The sequence below is a fragment of the Halictus rubicundus genome, chromosome 2, assembly GCF_050948215.1.
Source record: "Halictus rubicundus isolate RS-2024b chromosome 2, iyHalRubi1_principal, whole genome shotgun sequence".
Lineage (NCBI taxonomy): Eukaryota > Metazoa > Arthropoda > Insecta > Hymenoptera > Halictidae > Halictus > Halictus rubicundus.
This window is the reverse complement of record NC_135150.1, coordinates 8,278,990-8,300,979: the sequence shown is the minus strand read 5'-3', so window position 1 is coordinate 8,300,979 and position 21,990 is coordinate 8,278,990. Positions and strand designations below refer to the sequence as shown.

General features: G+C 35.6%; 1 long non-coding RNA gene across 1 annotated transcript in view; it reads right to left on the bottom strand.

Moving 5' to 3' along the window:
- LOC143364574 (uncharacterized) overlaps positions 1–21,990 on the bottom strand; it is a 244,296-nt gene that overhangs the window by 76,677 nt on the left and 145,629 nt on the right. Inside the window, exon 2 of the long non-coding RNA XR_013084193.1 lies at positions 4,917–4,981. This is a non-coding gene — a long non-coding RNA (uncharacterized LOC143364574). The remainder of the gene's footprint in view (positions 1–4,916; positions 4,982–21,990) is intronic.

The following is a 21,990-nucleotide window of genomic DNA, read 5'->3' as shown; positions in this document are numbered from 1 at the left end:
AAACGAAGTGACCAACATCTTCCGCTTCATTTGTCATCTCTTTACGCCTCATCAAATTTCTCAATCAATTGGTTGCCTCACCCACCGCCTTCGAAACTTTGCGATAATCTATAACGTTCCTGCATAATTTTGTTCGCGGAACAAATTTCGAACAACGCGGATATGCATTTTCCATTAACAAGAATGTCGTGCAGAGAACGCGTTGAACTAACACACGTATACAGCCAAAGAAAATGTTAATGCTAAATGAATTACAATAGTGTATTAGTATTTACTGTGGCGAACTTTCTGATCATCTGAATATTATTATAATAATTTCAATTAGTTGATTTAGTTAACTCCTAACGCACGAAATGTACGATTAATGCAACATTGATTAACAGAGCATATCTAAAATGGCGGAAACATGTTTAAGCTATAATATTGCGTAAATATTTACAACGAAGGATTATATTTGTATCGAACATTGTTTTATATCTATTTTTTCCGCAGGAAAGTTGTGTACAGTCTGTGTGAAAGGATAATAAGAACAAAAGAAGATATCAAGAAACAGGAAACGTACATGAAAACTATAGAAAAGTCGTAGCAGTGCACTCAAGATAGATATTACCCTTGAGAATTTCCCTTTGCCTTAGCTTTTCAGTTATTTAGAACAAGAGAAAAAGCTAGATGTAAATATAATTCTATTTCATGAGAGCCATCCAAAACAGAAAGGTTATAAATAAATCCATTTAATATTTATGAATAAAGGATCATGTAAATAGAGGGTAATTAAATAAATGGTCGTTTAAATAAGGGGTTATTAAATGAAGGGACCTTTAAATACTGGGTGTTAAAATGAAAAATTTCAAGAAATAAGAGAGAGATACACTTGCACTGCCAGTTGAAAGTTTTGAGTCACTCTACCTGTTAATAGAAGCAAATGTGTGCTCATAATTAGTAAGTCAACAAGCTGAAGTACCCAGAAACATTTTCTTTAATTTATACAAATTGAACGTCAATAGTTTCGGTAGTTACCCCTAAATATAATAGCCTCGAATAGCGAAAAAATTGCAAGACATGAATTTACTGAAACCAATAAGTGGTTTAAACTTTTGTCCAATAGTATAACTATTTATTATTTATTTATTAGTGCTTTAAACCAAGTGGTTTATTTAGCAAGTAGAATATTTTTACCTACATGTAGCTTATATTACATAAGTGTTATATTGAATAACTATTTGTTTGACGAATTGTGAAATTTCATTTTACTTCTGGATGCATTGTAATTTAAATAGCAATTGATTTTATTCGCCGAATCGGAAAATTCATTTCGTTTCTTCACGCATTTCCGATAATCTGATGAATAAATTTTTCAAGCAAAAGTCAATAAGAAAAATGAACAAAACATTTTGTATTTAATGAGAAATGAAGAATTTAACAAAATCGATGCACCTTGTCATCTTCGTAAAGGAGTCGAAAACGGATTAGTTTGGAAGTCATTAATTTTCTGCCCACTCCCATAAGAGTGCGAACACTGCGCGATATCAAACGCTGCGAATGTCCTAAATTGTTCAAAGTATCGGTTTCTCATTGGACGCTGAACGGTCCTGTGACAAAGCCGATTGTCTCCGAGAAGAAATGGTGTTTAGAGGGAATTCCGCTACGGAGAAAAGCGCAATTAGTAATCGCATCATATCGACTGGACGACGCGATCTCTGATTATCTGCCGGTGAAGAGACAGTAACTAATGAGCGCCCTCAGCAATCGGTCTTTTTCAGCCTTGGAGTCGATACTGGGCCGTCGCATCGTGCATCCGGCATCTGGCGCGCCACGGCAAACGAACAAGAGAAAAACGCTTTCATCTTTAACCCATTTACTATAACGCGCTGTTCCATAACGCAGCTCGCGACGTGCCGGAAGCTTTCAGACGTCCTTTAAGCCGGCGTCATCTAAGTCAAGATTATTTGCCGTCTCGAAAGGGTGGTCCGAACTATACCATATTCCATCGATGTTTGCGGGCATTAAAATTACGGAAAAATAATAACAGGGAATCCACATCGTACACGACCGTCTGACGATTAAAAGTACAAGGTGTTCACAAAATCAAAGTCCATCACTTTTTCTTAATCTCTTTAGTTTATCGCTTTTCCTTTCCATATTATTTTCTTTACAGTTACAATATGATTAGAACTTCTTTGTCTTCGGTAATTTGCTAGTAAAGACAACAAGTTTATACTTATAGCATGTGTATATTTACTTCGATGCTTGGACTGTAGGAGTCGATTTAATTAAAATTAACATTAGAAAATCGTAGAACCATTTTGAAAAGTAGACAAGAAATTATTACATCGTAAAATATATATATATATATATATATATATATATATATATATATATGTATTTATTTATTTATTTAAAATATATATTTTTTTAACGATGTAATAATTTATTATTAAAAATATGGGTAAACTGAAATTTTTAACTTCGTCCTTCTAATAAATATTGCAACGTGTAAACTGAGTTATATCATATATTCACTATTTCTCTATTCTTCGTTTAGAATTGATGTAATATTGGTTAAATGACATTTTCAAGTTGTAAAACGATGTAAAAATATGCAGAATAATAAACGACAATAATTACTAATCACAGGATGGACAAAGATCGTAATTATAAATCCTCCTACATTTCATTACACGAATTATTACTAATACCTTACGTACTAAGTATTTTGGTAATTTTTTATTCGTGCTCGTTGTTTCATGGATGATATGGTAACCCTTTGCACTCCCATTTCGAGGCTGAAGCAACATTTAACAGGTATTTACAAAAATCGTTAAGAACTATGGTTTCGTACTAACCCACTTATGGTCAAGCTTGAACCCTTTATATCGTCAGAAATGGCAGTGAGAGGTATGGGAAAATCTGGAAGACATTCCTCTGAATTTTCCCAGATGCATATACTTTTTTGCATGAACTTTATTTGGGCGTGTGAGCCGGACCTCCTACATGAACACATGGTTCCAAAAAGGGAGTAAAAGAATCACGTAGACAAAGTCTCCGTACATAACAGGAATGTATAAAACATTATTTAAAAATATTCACCTAATAACATTATGCCATCTATATGGTATTTCGTTACGACAAAAGGTTAGCGGCTTTGAACTAATAAGTTTTCAATCATTTCTTTTGAATAATTTTCTTTGTTCTAATAATTTCTGTTCTCAATGCCTATTTTTAAAGCGAAGACTTAAAATAAAAATTTTAAAGATTAACTACTGATTCAAAGCAGTTGCATAAAGTACCATTCATAGTTTCTTCATCCTACACAGCACATGCCATTTGGGTAGGTTTAGTCAAGGTATATCCAATATTCAATGCACATATCATCCAGTGAAATTTACTGGACTACAGTTGGCGCCATAGTACTGTATATTACTAATATGTTAAGGAATTTCAATATTGGACAGTGTTCGGCAATTATTTACATTTTTTCCTATACATGTTACCGCCGGACCATTTTTCCAATGACTAAATTTCCCCTTTAGGGCAGAGGGGGTGCTCCACCCCCCTCCCCGAACCTAACTCAGGCCTAACCAAAATTCGTTCAAAATAATTATACAAACTGTATCCTTTTTTTTCATAGTGCCCATAGATTCTCCATAGATTGCCCAAAATTTATAACTATAAACTATATTATTTCATGCTAAAATTAACATGAGGAGACAAAGTAACTCTGCTAACTGCTGACTAGTGTAAATATGTGATTATCATGTATACACTGCTGTTCCCACGATAATATTAAGAATACTAAGAAAGTATTTCTTATCCTCCCATCCCAATCCAGGCATATCACCGCGTAAAAACAACAATTGACCAATCACAACCGTGACTTGTGCTGACAAGAAAGAGAATAATACAAAGTGTACAAGAGGTATGTACCTATGTCGTGTTGTAGCTTATAAACCAGACTCTGTGCAGTAGCAACAGTTTTTTGTAAATATTTCGAAAACGAAGCTCGTCCGGCCAACAACATATTTCAAGGCCATAGAAATCAGTGAGAAATATTATTGAGTGAATATTCAAAATCGTAAAAGAGCAGGGGAACGTTTCCATTTGAGTTTATTATGTTCGAAACATGAACAATTCTTATAACATGCACAAAAAATGATTTTAAAAGTACGTTTATGGAGTACTGCCATAACCTCCACAGTGTCAATGCTGAGGCTCGATCATCAAACGAGCTGTTTTTATTTCATTCAAATACTGAAATTCTATTATCGTCGCAGAATAAATCCTGAAATAATGTTCCGTGGGCTAACTTTTCTGTTCTACGCTCGGACTTAGGGTTGTTCAACTTTCGCGGATTATATCTTAAGTTATTAAAAACACGACGGATTTTTATGAAGGTGAAACATACATACGGCGAGAAGACGTAGAAGTAAAAAGTTCTGTAATAAGAAAAGGAAACTCGCGTTCTTCGGAATTTTGAACTTCCTACTTGTTCAGAATCCCCAACTTTCCTTGTTATTAAACTATCGTAATGAATATATTATATTCCATAGAATCTGGTGTCGAAATTTGTGGAATAATAAAAGACACCGTGCCACTTCATTTTTAACTAATTTGACCACTCCAGGAAGGCATACTTAAAAAGAAATAAACTGGGGTGATTTGATAATATAACATAATATAGATAAATTGTATGTTATAATTTAGCCGAGTAAAGTTTATCGAAAAGTATCACTTTTGATATACTAATTATAATTTAAAAGGTAAAACGTAAGCAGAATAAACAAAGATAAAAGTAATCCTGAACGTATTAAAATTAAGGTACCTGTAGTAATTAAGGTACATGTACAGAGTGTTTCATAATTTGTGTTACAAATTAGCATTTAAGAAATCATCATTCCTATGAGATATCATTGACATACCTGTTACGCAGGTTATCCTTGTTTGTTTGAAGTTTTTGACCAGTAACCAGATTCTTTAGTTGAATCTGAAAAGTAATAAAACACAATGTCAGTCAACAAATTTCACCACTTATAAGAAATTAAGCATACACGGTGACCCAGAAATGTTGTATTTCCTTGCAAGAGGTGATTCCTGACGTCATTTGAAGTAACTTTTTGTAACTTGATCTCAGGAACAATCTTTTTCAAGGAAGTACAACATTTTTGGGACACTCTGTATATTAGAGTATATCCAGTTAAATTTCATTTTACACAAATTCAAAGCTTCAGTCTTACTACATTTTTTTTTATTATAATCGTTAAAATGCTGAACAGTAATAAAAAGCAAAATGTACGTAATATTTTTTAAACAATCAAGATATAATTCGAGAATTAGGAATTATAAAAAACAAACCATGTAAAATGTTGTTGCAAAACCTGTAAATATTACTTTGCTTATTCTACATAATTTCAACATAAATCTTTCTCTGAGACTGTTCATAAACAGCCATCAGTATTGTAGAAATTTGTGTAGTGCATGTAGCCAGACATTCGTTTTAATTAAAAACGGAGGAAACATTCAAGCAATTATTTTTGTCCGTTATAGTCGTGTAATATAATTATAAATGCATTGTGCAGAACTCACAGTATAAACGTACGTATACGCCTTTCACACATATAAATGGAGTATGGGATTTATACTTTATACATATGTACGTAGTGTAAAGAGTGTATCACCTAACTTTAGCATCAGAAACATTACTGTTATTATTAAAATTTAGTCACAGAGATTATGTTAAAATTAAACGTACATTTAAAGTGATTGGCACGGGTTACTTTATAAAATTAACAGAGTTGAATTTATTTCGATCTTAACAAAATACAAAATAAAAATTTGGAACTGTTTATTTGGTCGGTGCAGGTAGGTTTAGTATTATGATACAATAATCATTTTTGTCATAATCTTTGCTCAAACAATACGTTTACTGTATCAAGTCAAACAAGAAACTATTATTTGTGCAAATATCGCTGATTGTTACGGGTTCGGGGCATCTTCAAAGAATAAAGCTTGTGAAATACCAATAAACCTTTATTAAATAGAGGAGGAGTACTCAGCTTTGCGTCTTCCCTCAGCGACGTTCGTCAACCGACTCACTCATGTCTCCGTTGTATCGTCGCCACTAACAATAAGACGACGCGGCAACGAAGGCATCGATACTCGTAACAATATGTTGGGTTTTTATTAACAATAAATAAACTTTATCGTAACATGGAACTTCCATACCAAACGTACCAACAAGACAAAATTGACAAGACATATAATCGATAATAACAAACGAGATGAGATATTTATGTGATCGAACCATGAACGACGCAAAGAAAAGCAACCAAACTTTATATTTGTAACAAATAAAATATAACGTTTCATTTAGATATGTAGTTAATTTTCTTACCTTGATAAGCTTATGCAGCTTATACGGAATGAAATTATTGTTTCTATGAATTGGACTGACAAAACAATACAACTTTTGTAGGGAGCATTACTATGAAATTTTAATTAGTACGATAATATTTTACGTGATAAAATTTGGTGTTACATGCTGGATATGTGTATTATGTTATACTCGTTTATTGACGGCAACTTTCTGAGGCATTTTGGAATGTAGACGTTAAATTCCAATAATATTGAAATTATTACAATAAAAGAAATAACAATACTATAAAAATGACACTTTATAACATTTACACTTTTACTTGAAAATATCTAACGTTTTCTATACCTATTTACCCAAAACGTTAAACATAATGGATAACATATAAGTAAGAGATTTGCATTTGAATAAGAAATATCAGATTAAATTCCTGCACTTTTTAATCAAATATCCAAGTATTGAAATATATTCATTAGTATGTTTAAATACGTCAAAGCAGTTCTTTTCATTTTACAATTACTGCAAGATTACGCTGCATTCTTCAAGCTTTAATTCCAGAAATAAAAAATTCTGTGAGGGAAAGAACCTCACTCTTTTTAATTAGTAATGACTGCAGCTTAAATTGCATTCTTCAAGCTTCAATTTGACCACCTCAAAAAAAAATCCTTAGGGAAAACAACTAATTATACTTGTGTAACAATACTTGTATTACATTTTTGTTCCGTCGCAAGGAACGGTACAAGTAGGGTTTTCCTTCGGACGATTGTTTATGATACGCTCGTGACTAAGTGATCACCTTCAACGATTAGGCACGGTGCAACATGTGACGACCATTCAAGTCACAGCCTTCCTTTCCTTTGTTTTCACTTCCTATGGTTACGACACGTCATAAATTAAGTCGTTACGAAGGTTCACCCAAACCAAAAGGCACTGTTCTGAAGTGTCGAGGGTCAGCCTTGTTGAGAGACCGGCATCAGCTTAAGCTCTCCAGGGTGTCACGGCCCGATAAGACCAAGACACCAACCCTCGCAATACGTCACCAGGCCCAAGTTCACGACTGACTCATTACACAGTCCCAAACCTTTGTACCTCAAACAAGATTACCTGTTAGTATATAAGACCCCAAAATCATGTATCCAGTCAGTCGACGATCACCTCTGCCCACTTAGCACGTCTCGCTGATTCAAGTTTCAAATAAAAGTAACTTTGTATTCTCGAAATCTTTGAGTACTGAATCGCGAAAGTGAAATACGGCGTTCTTTTACAAAACATTTCACCGTAACAAGGGCAAGGCCCACTTAGCTCACCTAAACAGGGTGACAATCATTCAAGGATGCGCTGATTGGGTAATGCAGCATTCAGTAGAACAAATCAGTGCACTTCCTCTTCCACGAGGACCGCCCTCTCAATACATAGAGGAGCCTCACGAGAAGGAAGAACAAAAAATCGTCATCACTCTCGAGTTTTACTAAAACCGTGATACGTACAGTTCTGAGTCGAATCGCAAACGGATTACATCGGCCGATATCCAACACTATTCACACGGATGTCTAGTCACGGATCGCATCGTCCGATACGAGAACCGACGCGTCTAAGGCAGGACCTGCTAGATCAGCCTTACTGACGAATCCTCTAGCAGGTCTGGGATGAAACGCTCTTCCGAATCACTCTAATCATTCAAATATTGAAACGGCTGTTCAATATTAATTTGGCGAACAGTAAACATCGGCGGTATCGGGAGTGACGCGTCCGCGATCCAACCGGGCCCAAGATTTAATTAGTTCGCAATCGAACATTTTCTTTCGCCAACTATTTATTCACTTAAATATAACCTGACGAGAATTCGCAGAAAATAACAATCGATAGAAAAGTTTGATATAAGTGTTAAGACGGGGTTCCGTCGTCGTACTCTACGAGCCTGGCGAGCGATAGCGACGGGGTTCCGTCGGCGTGTTGTGCGAGCCTGGCGAGCGATCGGCTTTTGTCCAAAACGATTCTCGTGAGGACCGCTCGATTTGAGCTTCCTCTTGCGTTCGTGATCGCGTTGTGGTAACATCGTGCGTCGTGCGTGTATCCATAATTTAACAATAAGCATGCGCATAAATTAAAGTAAACGATTCAATAGAGCTACATCCTCCAAAAGTTGCTGAAGGCCCTTCTAGATTCTCTAGGGACTTCCGGTAACTCTACAGGTGCTTTAAGTGCCACCATAATCTCTTTAGGATCATTTCAGGCTCTTCAAACACCTACAGTTTATTCAAAAAGTATTCGAACACTAAATTTCCCATTCTCGAGAAACCCTGAATATTTAAACTGTGATCATTTCGTTAAAAAATATGGTACTAGGCTTTATACGACCAAACTGGTTCCTCAATCTTGTTCTGTAAAATAGCCAAAAAAATCGTTGATTAAGTTTTCAGCAGTCTTTGAAAACCGAAAGATTTAGTTTTCAAATCTGTAATAGTATCATTTAAAAACAACAGTTTTTTAATTCTTTTATAGACTATTCATTTTCGACCACAAAAGGGGCCTCACTTTTTCACCTGCTATATCATGTATAAATAGCCTAGAAAAAATTTACGATGTATGCGAAAGTAGAGGCTTTGAAGTTTAAAATGAGTCGCAATTTATTATTGTACTCTCTGTTTTGACAAAATTATCATAGTTCAAATATTGACAATTTCTTCAGAATTGGAAAAGTGTTTTAATACATTTTGGACCCATGTAACTACTCTTTGGAGAGTTCTTGGAGAACTTTGGAGGGCTTTTAAGGTTTTTATAGATCACTATACTTCGAAAAATTTTATTCAAACTCTCACAAAATTATTTTCCATATTTTATAAAATCTACACGTGTACATATAAATCTCTATCGATATTCATCGAAAGTTTGTTGTAGAAAAAATATAAGTAAATGCATCGAGAGTGTCCATAAATTAAACTAAATCGGTGATGTACCATTATGATACTCGGGAAAAATATTGTATTAAATTTCTCCTCTGCTGTTTAATGAAAACGATAGTTATTGGGAAAATCGGGTTTTAATCTATTTTTCTCATTAATCACATGTAAAAATTCTGTGAAAAAATGGGAAACATGGCTACAGCATATTACGGAATTCTTTCCGATTTTTTGGTTAAATATTCCGAGAGCGAAACATTGAAAGCAATAAGAAATTCTGAAAAACGCAGATTTATTATCGAAGTTTAAGAGTAACACAATTTGTATTTCTACAGTAACGAATAATAATCGATATCATCGAATATTTCCTTTTCGTACAGTATGCCGTAATTAGAAATATTGGAAATCCATTTTCTCAATGTTTCTCGCATGAAAAGAATTTTCGTTTTAAATTTTTATATTTTCTTTATTAAAGCACGACCAGCAGTATCGCTTTCATTCTGACGAACGTGATCGAGAAATAAGTTAAGTGGCTTCTAGTTAAACTATATACTGTTCATAAAATATAACAGAAATTATTAGACTGTGGATTTTATGCATTTATGACAAAAATGTGTGAGATATAAAACTGTAAAGACATTAGAAGAATTTAAGAATATTATTACATTCTTATCAACTCATCGAAATTATGTAAAAGGAAATATATTTTTGTTATAATATCTCCCAGATGGTATATAACAAACAATGACTTTTCGTCTGTGAAACGAATATATGGGAAATAAACATTATGCAATCTGTGAAACATGTATTAAGAAATCAATTATTTGGAAGCAATGTTTCAAACTAAGCCTTCCGTCCTTGTGTTACTCATTATATCCTCCATCCTGATCCTTCCAACCATTTCCCCGCATTTTCTTGTTAGGGGTTCCAGACTACCATAACTGTCCCCACACAGGTCGCATCCTCTCGCTTCGTCTTCCAGCTAGTATTTATTCCAATTTTCTGCATTTCCGCATGTAATTATCTTCTACTATTTCGTATAATTTCTTTTTTAAAATATCTTTATACATTTACATTGAATAAATATAGTCGACCTACACCAAAAAATGTAATACAATGTAATGGAAAATCACGTTTTATTACTCGTTCACATTAATGAACATTGCTTAGTTATTTTACATTCGTTTAATCAAAGTGCTCTCATTCATTTATCGATTCTACAGTTTTTATATTTTTTACGAAACTCAAACGAGCCTCAATATTTATTCTGCGGATATTTATGTGAGATAAAAATTTCCTAAGTCACTTGTCAGAAGTAGAAATTCCCGAAATATGTATTTTTCTTTTTAAACATTCTAATAAATCGAAAATTGTGTAATACTAATCGTTCCAATGTCTTCAGCGTTTTGTATTTCGCTGTTTATTTTTTTTTTTGTAAATCACAATAATAGGATGTCTTATGCAAGCCACGTTAAAATGATATTATAATGATTTTATTCAATGATAATTACACTCTTGTGAGAGGTGATGTTAAACCATACAGACAAATATTGATTTACTCCACCTTTGTATTAAACGGCTTAATTCATTTTGATCATAAATACATAAAATTCACAGTCTATTTATTACTTTTTTTCCAAATTACGTTTCTTAATAATTTTGCTGACATTGACGTCGCCGTTGCTGTTCCTGTAGCAATATATCCTGTCAACCTTCTCTTTCGCTGTGACGATAATAATCTTGAACGCCCTCGAGCAGGGATATCGCTACAATATCGTTCTCACATTTTTTAGACTTTTGACTGACTGACGGCAACTACTTGCGTTGGTAAACCATTACATAGTTGAAAAATTGTACCATTTTTCCGAATGCTACAATATTTACAATGCCACAGTTCCGAATGTTGAACATATTTATCAAACACTTTACTTATTTTATTTACAAAAACAAAATTTATGCAAACGATTTGTATTAGATAAATTAATAAGTCTAGTGTTCTAGTGTCGAGTTAAATAATATTAAATGCATAAAATCCGGAGTCCATTTATAATATGTTATTTTAATGTACGAAGCCGATTTTAAAAGTCCTATCTTCAGTTTTGATTTAAATATTCAATATTCATACTTTTAAATACAATTGATTTCAATGTCGATCAATGTGATTGTCATGTGTTGTTTTCATATGAATGGAAAAATAAACTCATTGACGGTAGTATTATGTATTATTCAGTCAAAATGTGGTAGTAAATGGACGCATTATTTGTCGATGGTAGATAAAATTAAAAAAACGCAGAAGAAAATTTTTTAAATGAAGAACGAGAGCGACCAACAAATTCATTTTGTGCCGTAATACAATCATGGAACTTCTGATTCGTCCACAGAGTATGTCTAGTTCATAAATAAAGTTACGTTTGTTTAACGTTACTGTTCAAAATCAGACATTTCATATGTACATAGAGGTTGAGTAATAATTATGATCACGAGGTGTATACGCCACCAAGCGTAGAAACAGGATTAAAATTTAACATTTAGAGAAAATCATGTTACAGAATACGAAGTTTAAGCCACATGAATATAATATACAGGGTGTCCCAAAAATGTTGTACCGGGGTCAATTGAAGTACCCTTTTCCTTTGCGAAAATGTTCTCCGTGGTTTCGTTAAGCAGTTATTAACGAAAAACACGGACCAATCACAGCGCGGCTGTTACGGTCGGATTCCAAGCCGGAATCCCTACGCTGTAGCCGCGCTTTGATTGGTCCGTGTTTTTCGTTAATAACACCTAAACAAAATTGCGGAAAAAAATTTTCGCAAATGAAAAAGGCACTTCAAATGACCCCAGTAACCTCCCATTTCAATGACGCACAATTTTTTGGGACTCCCTGTATAAATCTTCCATGTGACAATCTAATAACATAAGGTCTCATATTACGCTCAAGGCTCATATTTGGTACGATTGCTCTATACCGTATTTAACAATTTCGAAAATTTACAAACCCTTCAAGTGTCGAAAAATAAAAAAGTGTTTGCATTGATTGCCGTGTATGGTTCTCCTGGGACAGTGACAGAGATAGGTTTCACAAAAGTTAACGACCAATGCGTAGACGTTAAGATTCAGACAACTTGCAAACCGTTGAAAATATACCGCAACGAAGCACAAAAGGTGCGGCTCCTATTACGCCGATCGAGACCAAACGAATTGTTGAGCTCACTTGATATTTCCTTCCATCCATTTTCATGAATAATCTGTACAACGCCGAGCCCTGAGTACTTCTGACGATTAACAACACGTGCGCAATTTGGATAAAAGCGAATTCCCCGTGCTCGGGCGCGCGCGTCTAAAATATAAATAGTAAAAACCGAATATTCTGCGTCGGCAAAACGTTATTGAACGGCCATCCGACAAGCACCTCGAATATCCGAGCTACATTTCCATATGTATTATGTAGATCACTATGCGGGAATCCCATCCCCACATACACTGTGAATTTCTCACCATCTTTTGGCCGAGTACAAGTCTGAGAGATGACACTTGATATCCCTGTATCATTTTACTCCGACTCTGACGTTTTACGTGAGAAGGTGTATAATGGTAAAAGATATCCTGACACCTCCTTAAATTCCTTGAAAATAATTATTCCATGTTTATTTTTACATTCTCGATGCAGTACCGCAGATGTGCTATACCCTGGTGCAACTAAAAACTGACTCGAATTGCTTTGAAATCTTGGTAACAAAAATTTGTAATCGTTTGACTGCGGATATTCATGCAAAATAAAAATCTTCTTCATCAATCATAACACTTTATGTACCGGAAGTCTATTAATAGGCTTTTCAATAATCGTGCTGTACCAAATGTAAACTTAAAAATCTTTTTGTACGCTATAATCCCAAACGAAATTATTAGATTACATTGTTGAGGGTGAGGTGTTGCTGTCGAAGGGTCTATTAAAAAATCCTCAACCATGTGTCACAGCTTTCCAAAGTTATGGAATAATCGCCAGTAGATAATGTGTTAAGACACAGAAACCATATAGAAATTTCTGCCTCTAAGAAATTTTAGTAAACTGAAAATAATATACATGCATGTGTTCTTAAATTCTCTTAATTTTTGCTACTGCTTAAAATTTTGCATACTATGCAAAGGAGATGAATTAGCCTTTTAACTGGGAATGACGAGATAACTGGCTATTTATGTTTGCTATCACACGTCGAAAATGTCTTATTTTATTTTTAATTCGATAAATAATTCTCCCTCTTTATTATGTCAGAATATTCAAAATTAGTATAAACTACAATGGACCCAAAAAGTATTTAAACAGTTCTCCGATTCTCGAGAAATTGTGAATATTCGAAGTATGATAATTTCGTTAAAAAAATGTGGTAGAATAATAAATTCGGACATATTTCAATAAGGATCATTTACTTTAACTTTCAAACATTTGTTGCAAAGGGAAAGGTTAAATCTGAGGTGGTTTCAGTCACGAGAACATTTTTTCGATGTTTTTACATATGTTTCAATTTGTAACATTTTAAACGAAAAAAAGTGTCTTCAGTTTCTCAGTTGTATCCTGCGATAATATCTTAATCGTAAATGGAAGACGACTGACAAAAGTAGAGGCTTCAAGCCTTAAAATGAGTCCAATTATATTGTTATACTACTTTTTTAAACGAAATTATCACAGTGAGATTATCGAGAAATGGTCGAGAATTTCTCGAAAATGGGAAATTTAGTGTTCAGATACTTTTTGGGAGCGCTGTTTATCGTACTCATATTAATGACAAAGCTTTTATGAATTTTATAAGTCTTACGTGACGTTTCCCTATATGTTCAAGATTTAAAAGCCGCTCGATTAAAAGGTCAAACGTCGATGCCGTAAGAATGGAAGCAGATGAACATCTACGTGGCTGGAACTCGTTAAGGGTGGCGAGTAGTTCCGTTGGTAGAAAATGAGAGACAAGGAAGGAAAACTAAGAGGCTAGGAGGTAGAACTGACCGATCTCCCCACGGGATCGTTTCACTATGCGATCGTTGCTGTGCATGTAACACAGGCTAACTAAAATGACCCAAGGAACCGATGAACGGAGAAACGAGGACTGAAGACGATAGCTGGGCCCCGAAGAAATATCCGAACGAGAGGATCGGGGAATCTGATGCCTCGGAGCGGATGTCGTTAATGTTAATAAATGAGATCTCGTTGCGAACCTTCAAGTTTCGTAATTACGCGATAATTGCCGTCCGTGTATCGAGGCTACGCGCGCGGCAAATCTCGCTCGGGTTCAGCTGGATAAAACCCTGCTATTAAATCACAGATTAATTTTCGTGTAAGAATAATCAGAGCGAGGAAGACGTTTAGCAGCACTCGCGACGCACAGTGTTCCCAAATCGCGGAATCGTGGCCAAAATCTCAAAAATGAAGTTTTCATTAGGGATATGGTAATTCATATTTCAGATTCGCGAGTACAATGAATTCTCGGTATATGTCAACAAGACGGATCTTGCCAGCGTCATGTATCGTCCAGGAGACATGCCCAAGCCGTGTTATGTTTACACTCCTCGGTGTCCGGGGCCTCTCGAGCTTTGTGGCCCCTCATGGGGTAAACCCCGCGGTAGTGGGAATAATTACGCGACGTTTATCATCCAGGACTTGGCGACATATGTATATAGAGAAATCACTGTAGTGAACCCAGAGTCGCCAGATCAGGAGAATTGACTCGAATTGAGGGGAAAAAGCCTACCCTCTCTCTGCCAGTGCTGGATTCGTCACGTGACATTGTGACACATGCACGGCCTTAGACCTTTATGCAGGGTGTTTCGTAAATGATTGGGCAAAATTTTAGGGATAGATTCCCAATGCTTAGAGAAGAAAGAAAAGTTATATCAACATAAGTCCGGGAAAGATTAATTTCTGAGTTATTAAAGTTTTTGTGCCACAATTCTCGTCACATCGTCTTAAAGGCCCATTTAAAGGCATCAACAATGTTTTTGAAGTAGTCGCCGGTCTATGTTTCCGTTATCGAGGTGCATTATTCTTGTTTACAATTTATACTTTATTTGGGAGCGTGTTGGGAGCTCAATGAGACGACGAGCTGAGGCGTATATTGAGAGAGGAGGCAAACATTTCTTATAGGCGTCAAGTATATTCTTGTATATTTTGGTCTATTCTGGTAAATTATTGTACATCCTGGTATATTCTAGTGTGTTCTGCAATATTCAAGTATATTCTGCTATATTCTAGTGTATTCTACTATATTCTAGTTTATTCAAGTATATTCTGGTATATTCTAGTGTATTTTGCTATATTCTTGTATATTCAAGTATATTCTGGTATATTCTAGTGTGTTCTGCTATATTCTAGTTTATTCGAGCATATTCTGGTATATTCTAGTGTATTCTGCTATATTCTAGTTTATTCAAGTATATTCTGTAAAATCTAGTGCATTCTGATATTTTCAAGTTTATTCAAGTATATTCTGGTATATTCTAGTGTATTCTGCTATATTCTGGTATATACCAGTGTATTCTGCTATATTTTAGTATATTCAAGTATATTCTGGTATATAGTTCCAAAAGCCTATTTCTCATAGGCGAACATTTCTTCTAAGACGATGTGACGAGAATTGTGGCACAAAAACTTCAATAACTCTAGTTTCTGAATCATTTTCGGACCTATGTTAACCCCTTGTACTGTAATATCAAGTCAGACTCGCGATGAAGACTTCGAACAGAATTTTCTAAATATGTATATTATTAATTCCCTTTAAAGTGAAATGAAATTCTATTTTATCGTAGTTGTTTGGCGTCGACCGACGGTCGGAGTCGCCTGGGGGCCGGGACCACTCAGAAATGAGCGCGCGAGGAGGCAAGGAGAAGACGGGAGAAACAAAACTGTTGTCCTTTCGGATGAAATTCACTTTATTCACGCGATAACGACCGAAGACCGGCTGGTGTTCGTACGATAATCGGAACTTGCGCGTGATCGTCTCTGCGATGAATCGCGCCGGAAATCTTGAACGGCACCTTGACGATGGCCGCCGCGATCGGAAAATCTTCAACGCGAGCGTCGGAAAATCTTGTTGCGAGCAGAATCACGCAACGCGACGCGGAAATATCGGCCGATCGAAGAACAAAGTCGCGAAAGGATATTACGAGAATGAAGCTGATAAATGCTGCATTTGACTCGAGCGAGAACTGAGAATGAAGAGAGCTGCTCCGCCAGGGGAGAGCCTTAAATGTTCTTCGACCGGTAGACGTGGATGTACGCTACTGGTTATGATTGATCGTATGATACCGGTAAACAAAACGGTCGAGATTCGAATAGAGGAGGTTTACCGGCAATGAGTTCTGACAAATATTATGCGACCTCGCCCGACAGTAACGAACGATCGCTACGCGACTCGTTACACATTAGAAAAAAAGGAACTGGAGCGAACGCTCGACGGTTTTCGTAACGGCCGGCAACTCTCGAATTCGAATTCCGAACAGTAGTCAATATTTAGTCATACCAAAACACGTGGTTATACAATAAATATAAATTTTATATTTCTCCTAGTAGGAGAAACTAAGAGGAGTAACTAACAAGGGAACATATTCAGATGCGAAAATCCGATTTTGATGAAACTTATGGGAGCTTCTAGTTCTTTGAAAAATATTTGACACGTATTTTTTTTTATCGGCAGACATCCACTTTGAAGGGGTGAAAACAGCCCTCAAAGTTGGGGTTCAAAACCACATTTTTGGAGATATCTCGGAAACCAGAGATCGAAAAAATTTGAATTTTTTTTTAAATTGTGTGTTTTTCAATGGGAAATGTAGTCGCGCAAGAAAATTGTAACAAAAGTTTTTTGTTTAAACAATATATTAAAATTTTGATTTTTTTTGCAGTTTCTTTTATTTATTGTTATTTCATTTTAATGTAAACTTGGGTGTGTGATCTTTGATCCAAAATAGGGGATACATGTTTCAGGATTTTCTTTTTTTTTGCCATTTAACAATAATTATGCATAATGGAAGATAGTCTTGCACCTGGCGTGCGTAGGAAGGAATTCTGGCGTGTTTCATCGAAATATAAGCATTTAGTATAAACATAGGTTATAAAAAATAGGTTATATATAGCATTTCAGAAGAACACGAATATTTTCAAACATTTCTATTGGTTGTTAGGGTGAGAGAGTGGGAAACGTAAGGTGTCTTAAGAATGTATAAATATGGGCACTTTGCTACGTGTGCTATTAGTCTTTCTGCATTACGGTTTGTAAAGCAACGTGGATATTAAGAAGTTAAGGCTACTTCTTTCGGATTTTTAAAACAGTGCCACATAAAACAAATAATTTCTGACGATAATTAAAAAAACATCCGCTAATTATATTAATTTTACTTTTGCTGATTGTTTATTTTTCTTGTTAGATTCGTTTTTATAAACATGAAGGTCAATCCGACGAACGTTATAAACATTTTGATGGAAACATATAACAGTAATAATAACGAGGGAACACCCACGAATGGGAAGGAAATTGAACTGGCACACATTATTATAGATCTGATTGATAGGTACAGAGAAGCAGGGTACATGAATTTCGAAACACAACAACAATTGATATTCGATGACCTAACAGACGAACCGACTTCATTTAATATTCCCGAAGACGAAGAAGATTTGGAATCAGCGTCAACATCGAAACCGTCGTCTTCAAGTTCTCCGCACGAGAGTCCAGAAGAAATGGAATATGTAGACATTGATTTAGAATATAAGAAGAAAGCTGTAGATTATTGGAAGAGTGGAAGAAAAAGAACACTAAACTTCCAAACTGTAAAAAACCAATACAAGAAATTGAAGAGACAATCAGATTTATACAGATGGGAAGAAGAAATTAATAAAGGCTACACTTGAAAAATTTATTGTAGCAAGAAATAATAAAATTTTGGTACACCACATAAATTTGAGACGGTGGGCAATGATCGAAAATTCATCAATAAATTTAGCAGGATTTCAGGCATCGTCCTGTTGGTTGTGGAAGTTTAAAGAGAACTATAATATAGTATCAAGAAAAACGACGAAACTCGCTACCCGCCATCATAGTAACCATTTAACAGATTTGACCGCAGCAGCAGACGATTTTGTGTGTCATGTGACAGGGTATTTTGAAAATTATGGCGCAAGCAATATTTTCAATAGTGATCAAAGTGGGTTCCAGTTGGAATTGCACTCTGGTCGAACACTTTCACACAAAGGTGAAAAAGAAACGGGTGCTCTTGTCCAATCTATATCGTTAACAACTCACAGCTACACTATCCAGCCCACAATTTCAGCTGATGGACAGTTGCTATCGCCATTGTATATTGTTTTGAAAGGAGTCAAAGGGCAGTTAGGACCTCGTGTACGAAGAAGTGTGTTCACGGCACCTAATGTCCATATTGAAGCTTCCACATGGGGTAAACCAACAAAAGAATTATTTAGAACGTGGTTGACTGAAGTATATCACGCTGCTACCTGCGCCACCTTCTTTAGCTACTAATAAAACAATAAACGACACATAACCCAGTGGTATTGTTTAAAATACTATACACGTTTATACTAAATGCTTATATTTCGATGAAACAAGCCAGAGTTCCTTCCTACGCACGCCAGGTGCAAGACTATCTTCCATTATGCATAATTATTGTTAAATGGCAAAAAAAAAGAAAATCCTGAAACATGTATCCCCTATTTTGGATCAAAGATCACACACCCAAGTTTACATTAAAATGAACTAACAATAAATAAAAGAAACTGCAAAAAAAAATCAAAAGTTTAATATATTGTTTAAACAAAAAACTTTTGTTAAAATTTTCTTGCGCGACTACATTTCCCATTGAAAAACACACAATTTAAAAAAAAATTCAAATTTTTTCGATCTCTGGTTTCCGAGATATCTCCAAAAATGTGGTTTTGAACCCCAACTTTGAGGGCTGTTTTCACCCCTTCAAAGTGGATGTCTGCCGATAAAAAAAAATACGTGTCAAATATTTTTCAAAGAACTAGAAGCTCCCATAAGTTTCATCAAAATCGGATTTTCGCATCTGAATATGTTCCCTTGTAAGTAGGAGTAACCTAGTAGGAGTAACTAATTATTATTAGTTAAAAAAGAGATCAGGAACATGTAATTTGGGTAGTCCCAGTGTTAACCCTTAGCACTCGATTGGCGACTATAAGGCGCCACTAAAAATTGTTGTATCATTAGTCAAAATATTTTTTACATTATTAAACACTTCAGTATTGTAAGAGTAAATTGCACCATTTTCGTATGAATAACGTGAAAAAAGAAATATATAGATGGGAGATATTCTGGGTCGGAAGAAATGTGTATCATTTTAGAGTTAAAATATCTTCGAGTGCAAAATGTTAAAGTAGCTTCACGTGCAAAGGGTTAATAACTGATCTAACAAAATTTTTAAAATGCAGGAACATCGTCTGCGGATGTACCCGAGCCCGCGGAGTTACGGCGCGATCGCGGTGAAAAACAGTTCGCGAATGTTCCTTTTCGGCGATAAAATGGGCAACGTTCCACGGACAACAAATGTAACACGTGTTCGCGCGCGACAGAATAAAAGTGTTTAAACGCACCGCAGGATTTAAGAGAGGCACGAAGTAGTGCTTAACACCGACTGGGTCGTAAGTTTCTGCCCGGGTGTGGTCGTGTAACATCGAAATCCGGTGATACGTCGAACACTGGCCAGATGCGGCTCGCTGCAATTCGCTGCAATTCGCCAGGTGGTGCATTACGGTCTCGACGTCTCCCGTCCGAGATCGGCGGCGCGGCGCAAAGTCGATCTTTTTCCCTCCGGCCGCCGCCGCCGCGCTGCGACGGCTCTTTACATTTACGAGCCGTTGTATATTGGAAACACTGGCCCCGGAAAAAGCTTATATTGATGAATCAACGTCGCGCGGGATCCACGGGAAAAGAGGAGACAGTATCTGATTTACTGGACCATAAATATCTCTAATCTGTAGCAGACCCGGGGTGCATCCTTCCACCTCTCGCTACCTCGTACGTATACTTTTTCACTTTTCCTCGAAATCACGTCGGCGTTCCTGCTTGTTCCCCTCGGAACCGGCTCGGCCTTCCTTCCGTTGCCCATTTCTCATCCGTTTTGGCGGGAAAAGAATACTAAATTACGCATCGGCGAACGGTGAATTGAGAAAAATCAGCTTTTGGCATCGCACGGAACGCGCGCATGCTCGCTGAAGAAACGAACGTGAGGGTGATTCTTAGTTTTCAACTTTCGATTTTTTCTTATATTACCTCTCTAAATTGTGACACTAGGTATGTGAGAAAATAATGTGTGCCAAAGGAAATTAATTGGACAACGGGAAAGGAAAATTTATTATTCTGTATCAATCAAAATATCTACAATGTAAAATAATGTACAATCCAAATTATTTATTGTTCCGTTTAATTACTCCAAATAACTAAATATGTAAACGAATATATATAAAATGAATTTATTTCTGAAATGTGGAGATTATTTGCATTCAACATCATTTTGAAATAAACATATTTGTTAATCTAAGGGTAGAAAAAGCTGATTTATTTTTCAGGGATGGTTTTTGCAAATATCCCTTTCAGTGACAACCCTTAAAAAGATCACCAATAATGTTCTGGCACGTAACTATTGTGCCTAAGAGTTTGAAAAAGGTCAATGAATGGAACACTGTTAAATAATTTAAAAACGTTATGGTGAAACTGCAGAACAGCTTCCTACCCTCCAATTTCGACAATTTCAATAATTTCGAAAGAAAGGATCAGGGACTAGTCATATCGCCAGCTAAAATGTTAACACAATTCGCACAATATAATGTCTTTTAGGAATTAGTCGCATTGTTAGTTTCAACTTTTGATTTTTTCTTGTCTAACCCCCCTAAACTCTGACACTCAATTAGAAAATTATGTGTGCCAAATTTGGAAATAATTGGACAACGGAAACCCGTTCCGCATTTGATTTAAGAGTGTATTCTGGTTTTCGATAGCGTTTCTGCACGCAATTTCAGGAATTTTTTTCCGAAATACAATTTAACCATTCGCCTTGGGATATTGCAAAAATTTTTTTTTCAAAGTAAAGATAATAAAAATTACATCGGTTATATATTTTTTACAGAATTTTGAAAAAACATTAGTCCGGTCATGCTACTGATCGAAGGCAAAAAGATGGATGTAGTTATGGTTCGAACCAAAAAAAAATAAAAAACCTTAATTATTTGCAATGTGCAGTTGAAAGCACTTTGAAGTCAAATTACCGATTTCTTTGGTATTTTTCGACCTTCAGCACGGTAAAGAAATTAGAAAAAAGACACGGGTTTTGGAAATTTTGGTTCGAGCGATAACAGGGTACTTACTGAATATTCTCTAAAAATTAAAGTCAATTGGTCAATTACAATTTGAGATATCGTGGCAACCGTTAAAAAAATGTTGTCCAATTACTTTCAAATTTGGTGCACATCACTTTCTCACCCAGTGTCATAAGTTAGTAGGGTGAGACAAGAAAAATCTTAAACGACATTTTTGATCCATATGGTTCAGGACTAACAGTAGTATATATATATACATACATACATACATACATACATATGATCGGGTTACACTGCTGCAGCATTAGTATTGCACTCATTAACCTTCCGACCACCGAAGCTCAGAGACCCGTGCCAGAGCCATTTCTGACTCACACCGATATTTCACTAATGCATAT